General features: G+C 39.1%; 1 long non-coding RNA gene across 1 annotated transcript; it reads right to left on the bottom strand.

The window, feature by feature from the left end:
* Positions 1-300: 300 nt before the first annotated feature.
* LOC110150844 (uncharacterized) lies at positions 301-9,386 on the bottom strand. The gene is made up of 3 exons (XR_002317872.2): positions 9,260-9,386; positions 1,260-1,505; positions 301-533 (listed from the first exon to the last, which is right to left on the bottom strand). It is a non-coding gene; the product is annotated as an uncharacterized lncRNA (long non-coding RNA).
* Positions 9,387-13,490: the final 4,104 nt, after the last annotated feature.

Raw genomic sequence — 13,490 nt, 5'->3', positions numbered from 1 at the left:
CCGGTTGGTAGCCGCTAAGCCCAGCGTTCAGCCCTGAGGACCATGAGTATCAGCTAACAGCAAGAGGACAACGAGGCTGGAGATGCTCGAGTGTCGCACACATTCCTCTCCAGGTCACCAGCCTGGACTTGGGGAAAGAGGGCATGTGACTGGCTGCTCTGAAAAATCCCGTCGTGAACCTTCACAGAGAAAACCAGATGGCTCCCAGCCGGCAGTAAAAATAGCTCATCGTGCAGCGCAGCCCAAACTAGGAGCAAGGCAGCGCCTTAGGGCCACTCAGGTTTTGATTTCAACTTGCCAAAAAGGTTAAAAAATGATTTAATTCAAATGGGAGAAAATGCCTTGGAAAGACACCTTAAAAATACAAGTGTTCTACATTTTACCTGGCTTATTTCATATCCATTTGACTGTCGTCAGCAGAAGAATGAAAAATATCTGCAGCTAGAAAAAAAAAATATTTGTCTTTCTTGTTTGACCATAATAAGGAAATCTGGCAGATCAGCGTAGTAACTCAGTAAAAAATTTCTCCAATCCTTTGAGAAGGGTGGGATAAAGAGAATTAAAAACTTGTATTTTATATTTCATGATTTTTAAAGACTCAGACTTACAGATTCATTGGAGCCTTAATGTATTTCGTTATTTATTTGACAGAAGCAGTTTAACCCATTTCCCATTGTTCCAGTGAGGTTTCTATTTTTACCAATGGGGGTGAATCACACTTGACTATTTAGGGACACGATTCAGAACATGGTTTTTCAAGTCAAGACCCAAGTGAAACTTTGATTCCCAGACCAGAGCCTAGAAGCTCAGCACAGGGCAGTCATTGTGCCCTGGCCCGGCCTTGGCTGATTGTGTTGCACAGAATAGAGGTGATTGGAAGAGCTCCATGGACCAAAAATAGCTCAGATAATAACTCCTTATAAGATAAGAGGAAATAAACGGCACTTGGCTTGGGGTTCCCTCCGTCCCCCTGACCTGGTGAACAAGGAAATGCCTTTGTATCTTTCAGTTGTTGACATTGACGTGGTCTCTGTCCACATTCAATGACAGTAAAGACGTGCCTGTCCTCACACACACTGTTGTTCTGTCCCGGGAACCATGAAGGCTTTTCTTATTTGTCTTAAACGTCTAGGGCCTCATTAATAATAGAATAGACTCTTGATGCCTGCTTAATAAAAAATGTCATCTCTGTTGGATCTACTTTGGAATTTTTAAATAAGAGATAAAAATAAGTGAAACTGATTAGAACTTTCACTTACATGCAATAAAGAGGTTCAGTGTTCAAATTCACATCTTCAGAAGTATAGAATAATTATTCTTGAAGGCCTGTTTTATAGTTCTTAAACGTATAAACTCCTTAAAACTGGACATTATTCCTACTGTTCCTTTTTTCCCAGTCAGGCAGAATTTTAATATGACAAGGATGAAGTCTATAAGTTTATAAAGTCCTGGTAGGAGTCTCAGGTTTTTCTCTTTGAGTGTCAGAAGTTTACTCACAGTCATTCCTGAAAAAAATAAAAATAAAAATGCTTCCACCTTGAGATTTTTCCTTAACTACATTTTGATTAAAGTTGATTTCTATTCCAAATAGAGAAACTCATAGTTTTGATCTTATTTTCCTACTGAAAAGAAGTAAGGTTTCTATGCTTTTCTCCTCCATTGGAAGACTTCCATAATTATAAACATTTTGCCCCATTTTTTTTAAATACCTCATAGTTCTATTTTTAGTTTTTACATTTTCTATAGAGCTGGAATTTATTTTGGTACAAAGAATAAAGTATAAATCCAGTTCTGTATAATGGCTTTCCATTTGTCCAAATACAATGCAGCACTGATTTGAAATATCTTTTTATACTAAACTTTTATGTATACTGGACTCTGTGTTCTTTTCCATTACTGTATTTATTTTAATTACCACAGTTTTAACCAGTGTATTTTTTATGTTACCACACTATTTTAACCACTGTAGTGTATCATATTTTACATTTATTATACCATATGTTAAAATGTATTATAAAGGGATACTGTTCATTTTTTCTGTTCTTTTCCAAAATGACTCTGGCTACTCCTTGAACCTCTTAATAATCTGTAGCCTAACCTAAGTCATCTGGCCTGCTCCATCTCCTCCAATTGATTGGGATATCTATCAATTTAGATAATATTCAGCCTTGAATACTGCCTTGAACTGAATCACAAAGCAATTCAGTATTCCTTGAATACTTCCTCCTTAAGTTTATTCCTAAGTGCTTCACATTTTTGGTTTGTTGTTGTGACTGGGTGAACACTGTCTCTCTTACTTGATATTTTCATCTTCTTTTCTGAGTTTAGGAAAGTTTTTTATTTTGTGTGTTACTTTTAAAACCAACCAGTTTGGTATATTCTTTTACTATTTCTAATTGTTTTTCAGTTGCAAAACTCTTTAATAGACAATGCAAAATTGAATCACATTTGTACTTTAAATCACCAAAAAGTAGCATCTGAAACAATGAAGTTTTGCTGTAACTGAGAGCATGCACACGTCTATACAACTTTTTTGCTTTCATAGCTGTACTGATTTGAACCTTGACCAACAAGAACAAAATAAATGTGAAGGTTTACAGCCCACTCTCAATCCATTGGCTAAAATACTCTGATCATAAGCACTTTCTCCCCTTCTCTTTATTAGGGGTTTTGCTTTTGTACAATGAGAAGAGTGATAACTCCTCTTTTCTCCCTACTTTGAGGTGATATGAGGATGAATGAGACAAGAAGCCAGGTGCTGTGAATAGCTTCCCAACATGTACCACATTGCATCCGCCAAACACATCTGCTAGCACTCACCAATGAGAATGCTATCTGTGGGTTTTACTGTTGATAAGAGTGGAGTAGCTTGTACTGTGCTGGCCTTATTTTTGATAAAGCAATTATAAACTCTCAAATAATTTTTTAATGATTTGAAGGCACTGGGGAGAAGTCAGGTGAAAGCTTCAAGCAGTATAAAGGTGGCTGGGAGTCAAGAAGAAAGCCGTGGACTTACTGGACTGATGGACAGAAGGAGAGTGGCATGGCTGAGTGGTTGGATATTGATGGTGGAAACCCTGGGACAAAGGGAGCCACGAAGGAGGAGGCCCCAGAGTCTGAATATAAACCCTCTCAAACCCTCTAACGACTCAAACTGTGCATACATTGGGTGGACTGCAAAATGTCTTCAGAAAACAAAAGACACAAGACAGAAAGTTGAACAGAGATTCTAGCCATCCCCACCAAAAAGCAAACAAAGTCCAGAATTTTGAAACCTACTGAATTAGAGGAGTTTGGTAGACATCTCAGGGTTTTGTTTTTTGTTTTTGTTTTTGTTTTTTTGAAACCATAGAAGGGCTCTTCCTGACAAGTAGATGCTATGTCCCAGGACTGAGGGATTCACCCCAGGAGTAAGAGCAAAACATCAACAGACATGCCCTAAATAATCAAGACTCCACAAGTTAAAATAGATCATTCAGTAATATAACTGCCTGCAGTTACAAAAGTCAACACTCTTCAAGGAATATAAGAGATTCTGAAGTGTCTGCAATGTGTCATCTATAATGCCCTGTATACCATAAAAATTACTATATATGTGAAGAGCCAGAGGAATGTAATCCATACTTAAAAGAAAAATCAGTCAGTAGAAATATATTCTGAATGACTAAGATGTTGGAATTATCAGGTTTGAATTTTAAAGCAGATATTATAAATTCCAAAATATAAAGGGTAAGATGGGCATAATGAGTGAGAATGGAGATGGAGAATCTCAGAAAAGAAGTGGAAACTACAATTTAAACAGAAGAAGGGGAGGGAAGGAAAAGGGGAAGAAGAGCCCAAACGAAACTCTAGAGCTGACAAGTGTACTATCTGGAATGAAGAAAGCTTCCTGGGTAGGCTTCACTGCCAGTGAAGAAGAAGAGAGGGTCTGTGAATCTGAACACAAATCACTAGAAATTAACCAGTCTTAGAAAGAAAGGACACACCTGAAGAACAAAGAGAAAAACGATCCAAAAAAAGGTCAAGGAAAAAAGTATAACTGGGTATCTCTTGAGGACCTCATCCAAATATAGAATTTGATCAATTCAATTGGATTTCTAGATTCTACAGGGCTGGCAAACTATCATTCATGGCTCCAGTAAGCTCTCTTAGAACTGCTTCCAAAAGACCTCATTTCATGGAAGAACAGGTTAATTTAAGCCATCTCTCCACTTCCTCCCAGGCCTCTGATCCCAGCATTATCCTTGTTGATCTAATGGAAACTATCCTGAAGTTTTTCCCTTTCAAACTGAAGGAAAACATGCTTGGAAGCATCAAGCTTCCAAGTTTTTCAGAGACTGTCTCTGATTTTATGAATAAAACAAACCTTGACTTTCCCACTAAGGTAAGGTACTCTACAAAAATGTATTGAATGAATGTTTGCACAACCTGAAAGAAAAAGAACACTGGGGACCAAGAGGGTTACTGAGAAAGTGGGTCATGTTGTTAATCTGCTGACTCGGTAGGAGCCAAGCTTGACCAGAAGAAAACAGGTGAACTGAGCAGAAAAGTCAAAGGTTTCTTAAGTGGAGGCTTCAAGGAGATCGAAGAATAGATGTGGTTGGAATAAAGAACTGGAGAGGGAAAGGCTCTCCTCAAAGAGTGAGCATAAGATTGGAGAGGCAATCTGTTTCTAGGGCTGACAAGATGTGGAACTATCCACCCAGTCCCAGACGCTTCAGATGAAAATAGCACGTCTATGCAGACCCAGCAGGGGAGCTCACCACATTAGCTCCAGAACCGAGCTCTTGATTTCCTTCCCAAACCTGTTTCTCCCCCATCTTAGCCACCTCCAACTGCCTAATTATATCCTATCAGAAACCTGGGAGTAATTTTTACTTCTTCCCTCTCTTCGCTTCCACATTCAGCCTATCAAGAACTATTGGTTCTTCCATCTCCACTGCCATCATCGTGTTTCAGGCTGTCATCATCTTTGTCCTAAGCTATTGAAAACATAGATGTTTATTTGATTTCTCTACTTCCCACTCTTGTCCACCTTCGTCTTTTCTCTACTCATCAACCTCAGTGACCATGTAAGAATATAATAAATTCAATCATTACCTCCTTACTTAAATCAATAACTTCCATCACACCTACCACCAAATTCACATTTTTTACTGTACAATCAAAACCTCACTTCCCCAATCTCATCACTCACAACTCTTCACCTAGATTATTATATTCCACCCCTGCCAACAGTGTATATACCACCACTAGCATGGCAAACCCTTTCCTCCGTGGACGCCTTCAGGGGAGATATTCTCTCTTAGAACATGATCTCCTAGCCTCATCAAATATCTGACTCCTTTCCCTCTGGGCCTCCATTAAGAAGGCCGCTTCCTTAGAGATGCTATCCCTTCCTTCCTTATCTGAAATTGTTCTATGTTTCTTCTCCTGCACAGCCCCCTATTCATTTTGTGGTACTTATGCGAATTTGGAACTATGCATTCTTTTACTTGTTTACCTACCGTCTTCCTGCAAGAATACCAGCTCAGTGTGGGCAGTGTCACAGCAATTTTGCTCAGCTCAGGACCCAGCATATAGTAGGCGCTCAACAAATGTTTGATAAATGACCGAATGGAGGGCAGCATCTTCAGAATTCATGTAAACCCCTCCCACTTCCCAGATCCTCACTGAGGGAACCCTGCCTTTGATCAACTTCCGTCTTCTCTTCCCCACGCTAATCCCACTGAGAACAGGGGCCTCAACCAAGTACAACTGTAAGTTCCTGATGTCAAGCTCAGGGGAGGTCTTTAGAAACAATTTTAAGTAACTTTAAAAATCATAATAGGAATTGTAAGGCAAGAAACTACACACTCAATACCATACTGCACTGTTCAACTCCCTAAATTGGACTTGTTCACTCATATTATTAGCAAATCAGCCTGCAATGAAAATGACTATACAAACTAAACATGATGTCCCAAAAAGTGATTTTCAGTTTGTTTCTTTAAAAATATTATCTTTACCAAGAAAATGAGAACAATCTTCATTCTCACAATTCATCTCTTGGTATTACTGAGGTCACAGACATTAATTCCAGGCTTTAGACATTTAGGAATTATATGTTCTTCCCTTGATACAGGAGTACGGTGCTACTGACTCACTGTTAATTGAGCAGCCATTGACTTTGTTTATTCAGCTGTGGTCCTGGCTTGGGTTACCCCATCTATCCTTTCCTCAAGTTCTCTTTCCAGCTACCCTAAGACACTGGGGACTTTTTATTCTTACAGAAATTAAGTGACCTGCAAATCTTGGTTTCATTAGCACCATGTTTTAAGCAACCTAGGCAATATCTGAGACACATGTATTGCCAGTTTGTCAAAAGTGTGTCTGGGTGTGTGTCTGGGTGTGATTAATAAATTACAGGTGGCTTATCTTGACACAGTATTTCTATTTCCCATCTATTCCCACAGGACGGTCCTAACCCTATCCCAGCCTCACTCCATTTAAGTGATTTATGATGTAAATTAAAACTGAAAGGATATCATTAAAAATTTTTTTGAAGCATAGGAGTTTTAAAGTTACTATTTTACAGTTTTGCTTTTCTTGGCAGTTTAGACACATTTTACAACCTAAATAGTAATTTAGAATATGAATAGTATAAGCCTGTTAGAATTATTATAGCTAGAAAACTTTATCATAGTATGTCATGTGTGTGTATAAAATCAGCATTATTGAGCACTTAAATTGTAGCCTATATTTTATAATATGTTACCATGTTTAACCCTCATATTACTCTGCAAATACATATTATCATTCAATTTTACAGAGGAGAAAACTGGGGCAGAGAGAAAGTACGACACCAAATGTCCACCAGCTGACACATACATCCAGGATTTGAACTCATTCAAAGAGTGGCTGGCTACAAAGGTTGTGCTTACCGCACTGTGCGAATTCTACTAATTTAACACAACGTGTTAAAATTCCAGTATTCTGGAATGTGTTGTTCTAATGCCTGAGTTATGCAGTTATATGGTGCTGTTTAGCACACACATCATAAATTTTCAGCTGGAGTAAATCTGTCACTCAGAAGTAACAGGAAACAGTTACATGCAGTTCTATGATGCTCTATTTTGCAACTTGATACATTTTTGAAACTACAACAACACAGGAAATAATGTAACTAAAGTCTGCTAAAAATTTGGCAGCACAAACAACTTTAATCTCATTTCTTAGAATGTGATTTTTTTCAAGCATTTTCAAAGAAACACTTTCCATTTGAAGAGAGACCCATGCAGACACATTTTTTTCAAGAGATACTTAGAAAGCACCTGGAATTGATTTTTGTTAAGAAACAAAGAAAAGGCAGAGAGTTCCTCTCGAGTATCTGAACTCAAATACATAAATAAAATAAATTGGGGCTAGGAGAAACCTTCCTGAGTGTTGAGTGGTGGGGGCGATGAGAGCAGGGGTGAAGGTTGTCACAGGTATCACCAGGAAACAGTGAAAGAGGAAGAATTCTCAAAGTTTTAGAACAACTTAGGGAGAAGTGAGTGGAAGTTCCAGTTCAAAATATTAAACATAAGAGAAACTTGGTCCAAATAGAACAGAAGAAAACACACTTGGGTTTTCCCTCTAAACACTTGACTGTTCACCACAACAACCGAATCCACTCTGAGATAATGGGGAGGTGTCTTACTGAAACTGAGGTTTTGTTTCTTTTTCTTTAGTTGCCAAGCAACATGTTCACTTAGAAGTTCTTTCCTATTATGTTTATGTTCATATGCCGGGTGTTTATTTGCTGTGATACAAACCATGTACAAACTTACAGGGGTTAAAATATCTTTTGCAATTGTAATACTGATATTTTCTCTTTATGGACCTCTATTTCTCTCAATAATTTTTTCTTTGTAAATATATGTGTGTGTGTGCACAGTCACTCAGCCGTGACCAACTCTTTGTGGCCCCATGAACTATGGCCTGCCAGGCTCCTCTGTCAATGAGATTTCCCAGTCAAGAATCTGGAGTGGGTTGCAATTTCCTACTCCAGGGGATCTTCCTGAACCAGGGATCAAAATCATGTCTCTTGCTTCTCCTGCATTGGCAGGTAGATTCTTTACAACTAGTGCCACCTGGGAAGTCCTATGAAATACCTATCTTGTCCAAATAGCTACGGAATATTTTAAGTGAAACAGAAAGTGGGATTACAGTTCAAGACAGAATGCATGCATTTTTTTGCTCCTTTTCAAAATCTATCTGAGTTTAAAAGTATTTCAAACTTATATTAGTTTTTTACTGTTGAGTAGCAAACTTGAGGGCTTAAAATAATGATTTTTTTTTTTTTAATGGCACAGCTTGGTGGGAATTAGGGAGCAGTTTCCAGCCTAGAGTCTCTTAGGAGGCTGTAATCAAGATGTCGGTCAGGCAGGGCTACAGTTGTCTGAAGACTTGACTGGACCTGAAGGACTGATTGCCAAGCTCACTCCCATGGCTGAGGACAGGAAGCCTCAGTTTCTCACCACGAGGGCCTCTCCAGGAGGCTGCTTGAGTGACCTTGTGAGGCACCTGGCTTCCCTCACAAAGTAACAAAGATCAAGGTGGAAGTCACCGTGTATTTCATGACCTAGCATCAGAAGTCTAGCTTCTATTAGTCACACAGACTAACTTTCATACAAAGTAGGGAGGAATCTGCAGGAATGTGACTATGAGAACAAGATCACTGGGAGCTTTTCTTGGAGACTGGATACCACAAAAAAAAAAAAAAAAAAAAAAATCCCAAACAGCAAAGTAACAGGGAGATGACAGCCATCCAAAGGCCAGAAAATAAGAGGACTCTGGGAATGTGAAAGCAGATGGAACTACAGAATATTGACAGACAAATGAAAACAAGAATCCTGGATATAAAACCTATGAATGTTGTCAAATTACTACTCAGAGGAAAAGGCAGAGCTGTATTTCATTATTCTAAAACTCAGAATATGGAAAATATATTATCTAAACTTTTAACTCAAATAATTATAAAAACTCATTAATTTCAGCTTTTGTCTGACATAGTTTTTTTTAAGTGCTTTTGAACAACAACAACAAAAAATATGTTTCTTTAAAAGTGCCCAAAGTAGCAAAGCTTTTTGAGAGTCTGATCAAGAACAAAAGAGAACAGATTTATATAGAAACTAAAATAAACCAATCCACAAATTATGAGAAATAGTAAATCACTGCTTTAACACATGAAGTGTTGTGGTGGTTTGATACACAGCAATGGACATTGAAAACTCACAGCACATAAGCCTTGTCCAGCCAGGGTTAGGGTTGGTTCAATGACCTTCTGGCCAGTTAGAAGAACAGGCACACATTTTCTTTTGTGGGCCCCTGATAGTAAATATTTCAGGTGTCCCAAATATGGCCCCTTTATGGGCCAAATGATCTCTGTTCAAATATTCAGCTCTGACATTATGACAAAACACATTGAATTGTGAAGTGTTTTTCAATAAAACTTTATTTACAAAATCAGAAAGCAGACTGGATTTGGCCCATGAGTTACCTTTGCCGAGTTGCCTGCCGACCTGAAGATTAGAGCATCACTTTTCTTGGGGTTTGGTCCAGGGAAGGGTACATGGTGCAGTCAGATCCATTGAGACTCAATTCCAGGACCTTGTGACTCTGTTGGAAAGAGAAAAATCACCATTTTCTCCTGTGATTGTCAACTAGAAGAGGGAGCTTGAAGATGCTGCTGGTGTCTTGCTGCTGTGAAGGCACCACTGTCTAACACTAACATATCCAAGAGGTGGAAAGAAGGGGACTTAGTGACAATGCTTAATAAACTCTTGGATCCAGGTGAGCCTGAAACTACATTTACCTTTGGACTTTTCAAGTTCTTGAACCTATATAGTCTTTTATTTATTTAAGCCTATTTCAGTTGGGTTATCTATCATTTATAACCAAATGAGTCATTTATTTCTTTATTCCTTCCTTCATTGAACAAATACGGATTGTGTTCTCCTGTATATAAAGTGCTGTTCTAGGGTCTGGGAATATAACATGGCATGAGACAAATGAGTTCCCTACTTTTATGGAGCTTATATTCCAAAGGAGAAAGTCAGGCAATAAACATATTAAATGAATAAATAAATAGTGTAATGGCTTCCCTGGTGGTCCAGTGGCTATGACCCTGTTCTGCCAATACTGGGTTCAATCCCTGCTCAGGGAACTAGATCCCATGTGCGGCTGCATCTTGCATGCCACAACAAAGATCAAAGGTTCGCAGGTTTCAACTAAGACCTGGCACAGCCAAATAAATAAATACTGTAATTTCAGATACTGATCAGTGGGTTGAGGAAATAAGCCAGGAGTGAGGAAGAGTAGTCATTTGGATCTAGGTGGTTAGAAGAAAGCTCTCTGAGGAGAGGCCAGAGTGATAAGAAGGAAGCAGACACATGGAAACTCTGTAGGAAGAGTACTGCAGGCAGAGAAACCAGCAAGTGCGAAGCCTGGAGGCATGAAAGAGCTTAGCGTGTTTCAGGAACTGTAGGAAACCTAGTGCAGAGAACACGGGATGGGCAAGGCAGAGCGGGATGCAGGATGAGAGTGGAGGGCCAGATGGGAGGCTCCAAAGAGCTTGGAATTTCTTTTTCCTAAGTATAACAGAATGCCGCAAAATATTGTCTCCTTGTTTTTCTTTTTGCACAAAGAACAACATGAATTATTTGTATATTAAGTTGCTAAGAGAATAGATCTTAAAAGTTCTCATCACAAGCAGAAAAAATTTAACTATGTGTGGTGATGGATATTAACTAGATGCAGTGTGGTGATCATTTTGCAATATACATAAATAGCAAATCATTAACTAATGGAATGTTCTATGTCAATTATACCTCAGATATATATTGATTCTGTAGTTGCTATGGATGGAGGAAGAATGAAAGCAGAGATGATTCAGAGGCTCCTGTGGCCCCCAGACAAGAGGCAGGAGTGGGGTCTTGACCAAATGGGAAGTGATATTGATGGTGAGCAGTGGCTGGATTTAGTGAAGTGAAGGGAAAGTCGCTTAGTCGTGTCTGACTCTTTGCAACCCCATGGACTATACAGTCCATGGAGTTCTCCAGGCCAGAATACTGGAGTGGGCAGCCTTTCCCTCCTCCAGGGGATCTTCCCAACCCAGGAATTGAACCAGGGTCTCCTGCATTGCAGGCAGATTCTTTACCAACTGAGCTATGAGAGAAGCCGGGCTGGATTTAGGGTGTATTTTAAAAAGAGAAGAACAGAGTACTTACTGACAGGTTGTGTTGTGAGGCCTTAGGTTGTGGTATAAACAACTTGTAGCACCACTAACAGAAAAGAATGATTCCAAAGTGGATGTGGGGAAGGGGCTGAGGACTGAGTGTATGGTTTGGGCTTGGTGAAGGTTGAAATGCTGATGAAACATACACATGGATAAAAGAGTTAAGTATTTGAATACTCTAGACGGGAGTCCACTGAAAATCTAAACATGGGAATCATCAGCAAATATCATGCTCTCAAAGTCATGGAAATAGATGGAAAAGAAGGCTAAGGACTGAGCCCTCAGGATAGCAGGACCTTCTGCGTTTAGAGGCCAAGCAGAGGAAGAGGAACAAGTAAAGAAAACTGAAAAGTAGAGGATAATGAAGTGGGGATAAGCCAAGAACACAGACTTCCCTGGTGGCATCCAGAGGTTAAGAACCCGCCTTCTGATGCAAGGGATGCAGGGATCAGGGATCATCCATGTTGAAAGAACCAAGATCCCACATGCTGCAGGGCAACAACTGAGCCCTCACACTCTGGAAACCACGTGTCACATCTAGAGGGAAGCTCGCCAAAGATCCCGAGTGCCACAACTAAGACCTGACAGGATCAAATAAATAAATAGTTAAAAAAAGAAAGAAAAGTCCAGAAGAGTATAGTGTCCAGATGCCAAGAAGAGAAAGAGATTCAAGGAGAGAAGGTCAAGGGCACAATAATAATGCTGCTGAGGTGAGGACCATTAGATCTGGCAAAACAGAGCCTCTGTGACTTTGACAGGAGTGGCTGCAGTGATGCTGGGTTTGGGGTGAGGATAAAGGCACGTGTGCAGCGGGCAAGACAGACGTGGCAGTCGAGGAGGCAGAAACACGAGTCTAGGCGAGGTTTTCAAGGAGCCATAAAGAGGTGTTGTGTTTAACGGTGGGACTGTGCCAAATGCTGCAAGGACTCTGGAATCCATATGGTCATAAAATTTTGGAAAGAAAATAGAGATTTGTAGAAAATGGAAGAATTTTTTTTCAAATAGGAAATTTTACTAAGAACAGGCTGTAGAAGTTTCCTATTAGTGAGAAGGAAAGTATTCAAATTAAATTCCAGACTTCTAACTAGTATCTACCAAAACCAGAGTAAACAGCATTCTCAATGATAAAATAGAAATATTAATATAAGGATCAAATCAAGAATGCCAAATAACACTACCATTATTTCACATTGTTCTGGAGTCCCAACCCACACAGCAGGTGCAAGAGAAAAAAAAAAAGAAAGAAAGAAAGAAATGAGTGAGATGTAATTTTTGAAAGGAAGAGAGACTTTCATTATTCAGATGCTTTATAATCAGGAGTGTGGCGATACCTGTGAAATGGGTTCTCTCTGAGTGTAGTTCCCAGATGTTTTCATTTCCATTAAGGAGTAAGAAATTTGCCTTAACTATACTTTGTTGGTCTACTATGTGAACTTCTCCTTGATTAAATTGAAAAACAGTTTTTAAATACTGCAAGAGTAGTTCCTCAATTTTATGGCATTATTGACAATGCAATGAAAACAGATATATATTTTAAAATTTAATCTCCATTATTAACATTTTCTCCATGCTTGTTGCCCAGAAAAGTCTGGAGAATTAACAAAATGATTCCTGAAGACCTGTTTGGTAGCATTTGCTGATTTTTGTGCTGTCGCTCTCTCATCATCATTGCTTTCAAGCTACTAATTAAACCCACTGAACATGAGGTTGGGAGTGATCCACTGTAGCAGACACAAAGAGTTTCCACTATACAGAAATACTAGAAAAACTTAGGAGGCTGGGATTAACATATATACACTACTGTATATAAAAAGAAAGTGAAGAAGAACTAAAGTGCCTCTTGATGAAAGTGAAAGAGAAGAGTGAAAAAGTTGGCTTAAAACTCAACATTCAAAAAACTAAGATCATGGCATCCGGTCCCATCACTTCAAGGCAGATAGATGGGGAAACAGGGGAAACAGTGGAAACAGCAGCTGACTTTATTATCTTGGGCTCCAAAATCACTGCAGATGGTGACTGCAGCCATGAAATTAAAAGACGCTTCCTCCATGGAAGAAAAGTTATGACCAACCTAGACAGCATATTAAAAAGCAGAGGCATTACTTTGCCAACAAAGGACCATCTAGTCAAAGCTATAGTTTTGCCAGTGGTCATATATGGATGTGAGAGTTGGACTATGAAGAAAGCTGAGCACTGAAGAATTGATGCTTTTGAACTGTAGTGTTGGAGA

The sequence above is a fragment of the Odocoileus virginianus genome, chromosome 9 (genome assembly GCF_023699985.2).
Source record: "Odocoileus virginianus isolate 20LAN1187 ecotype Illinois chromosome 9, Ovbor_1.2, whole genome shotgun sequence".
NCBI lineage: Eukaryota > Metazoa > Chordata > Mammalia > Artiodactyla > Cervidae > Odocoileus > Odocoileus virginianus.
This window is presented reverse-complemented; position numbering and strand designations above follow the sequence as displayed.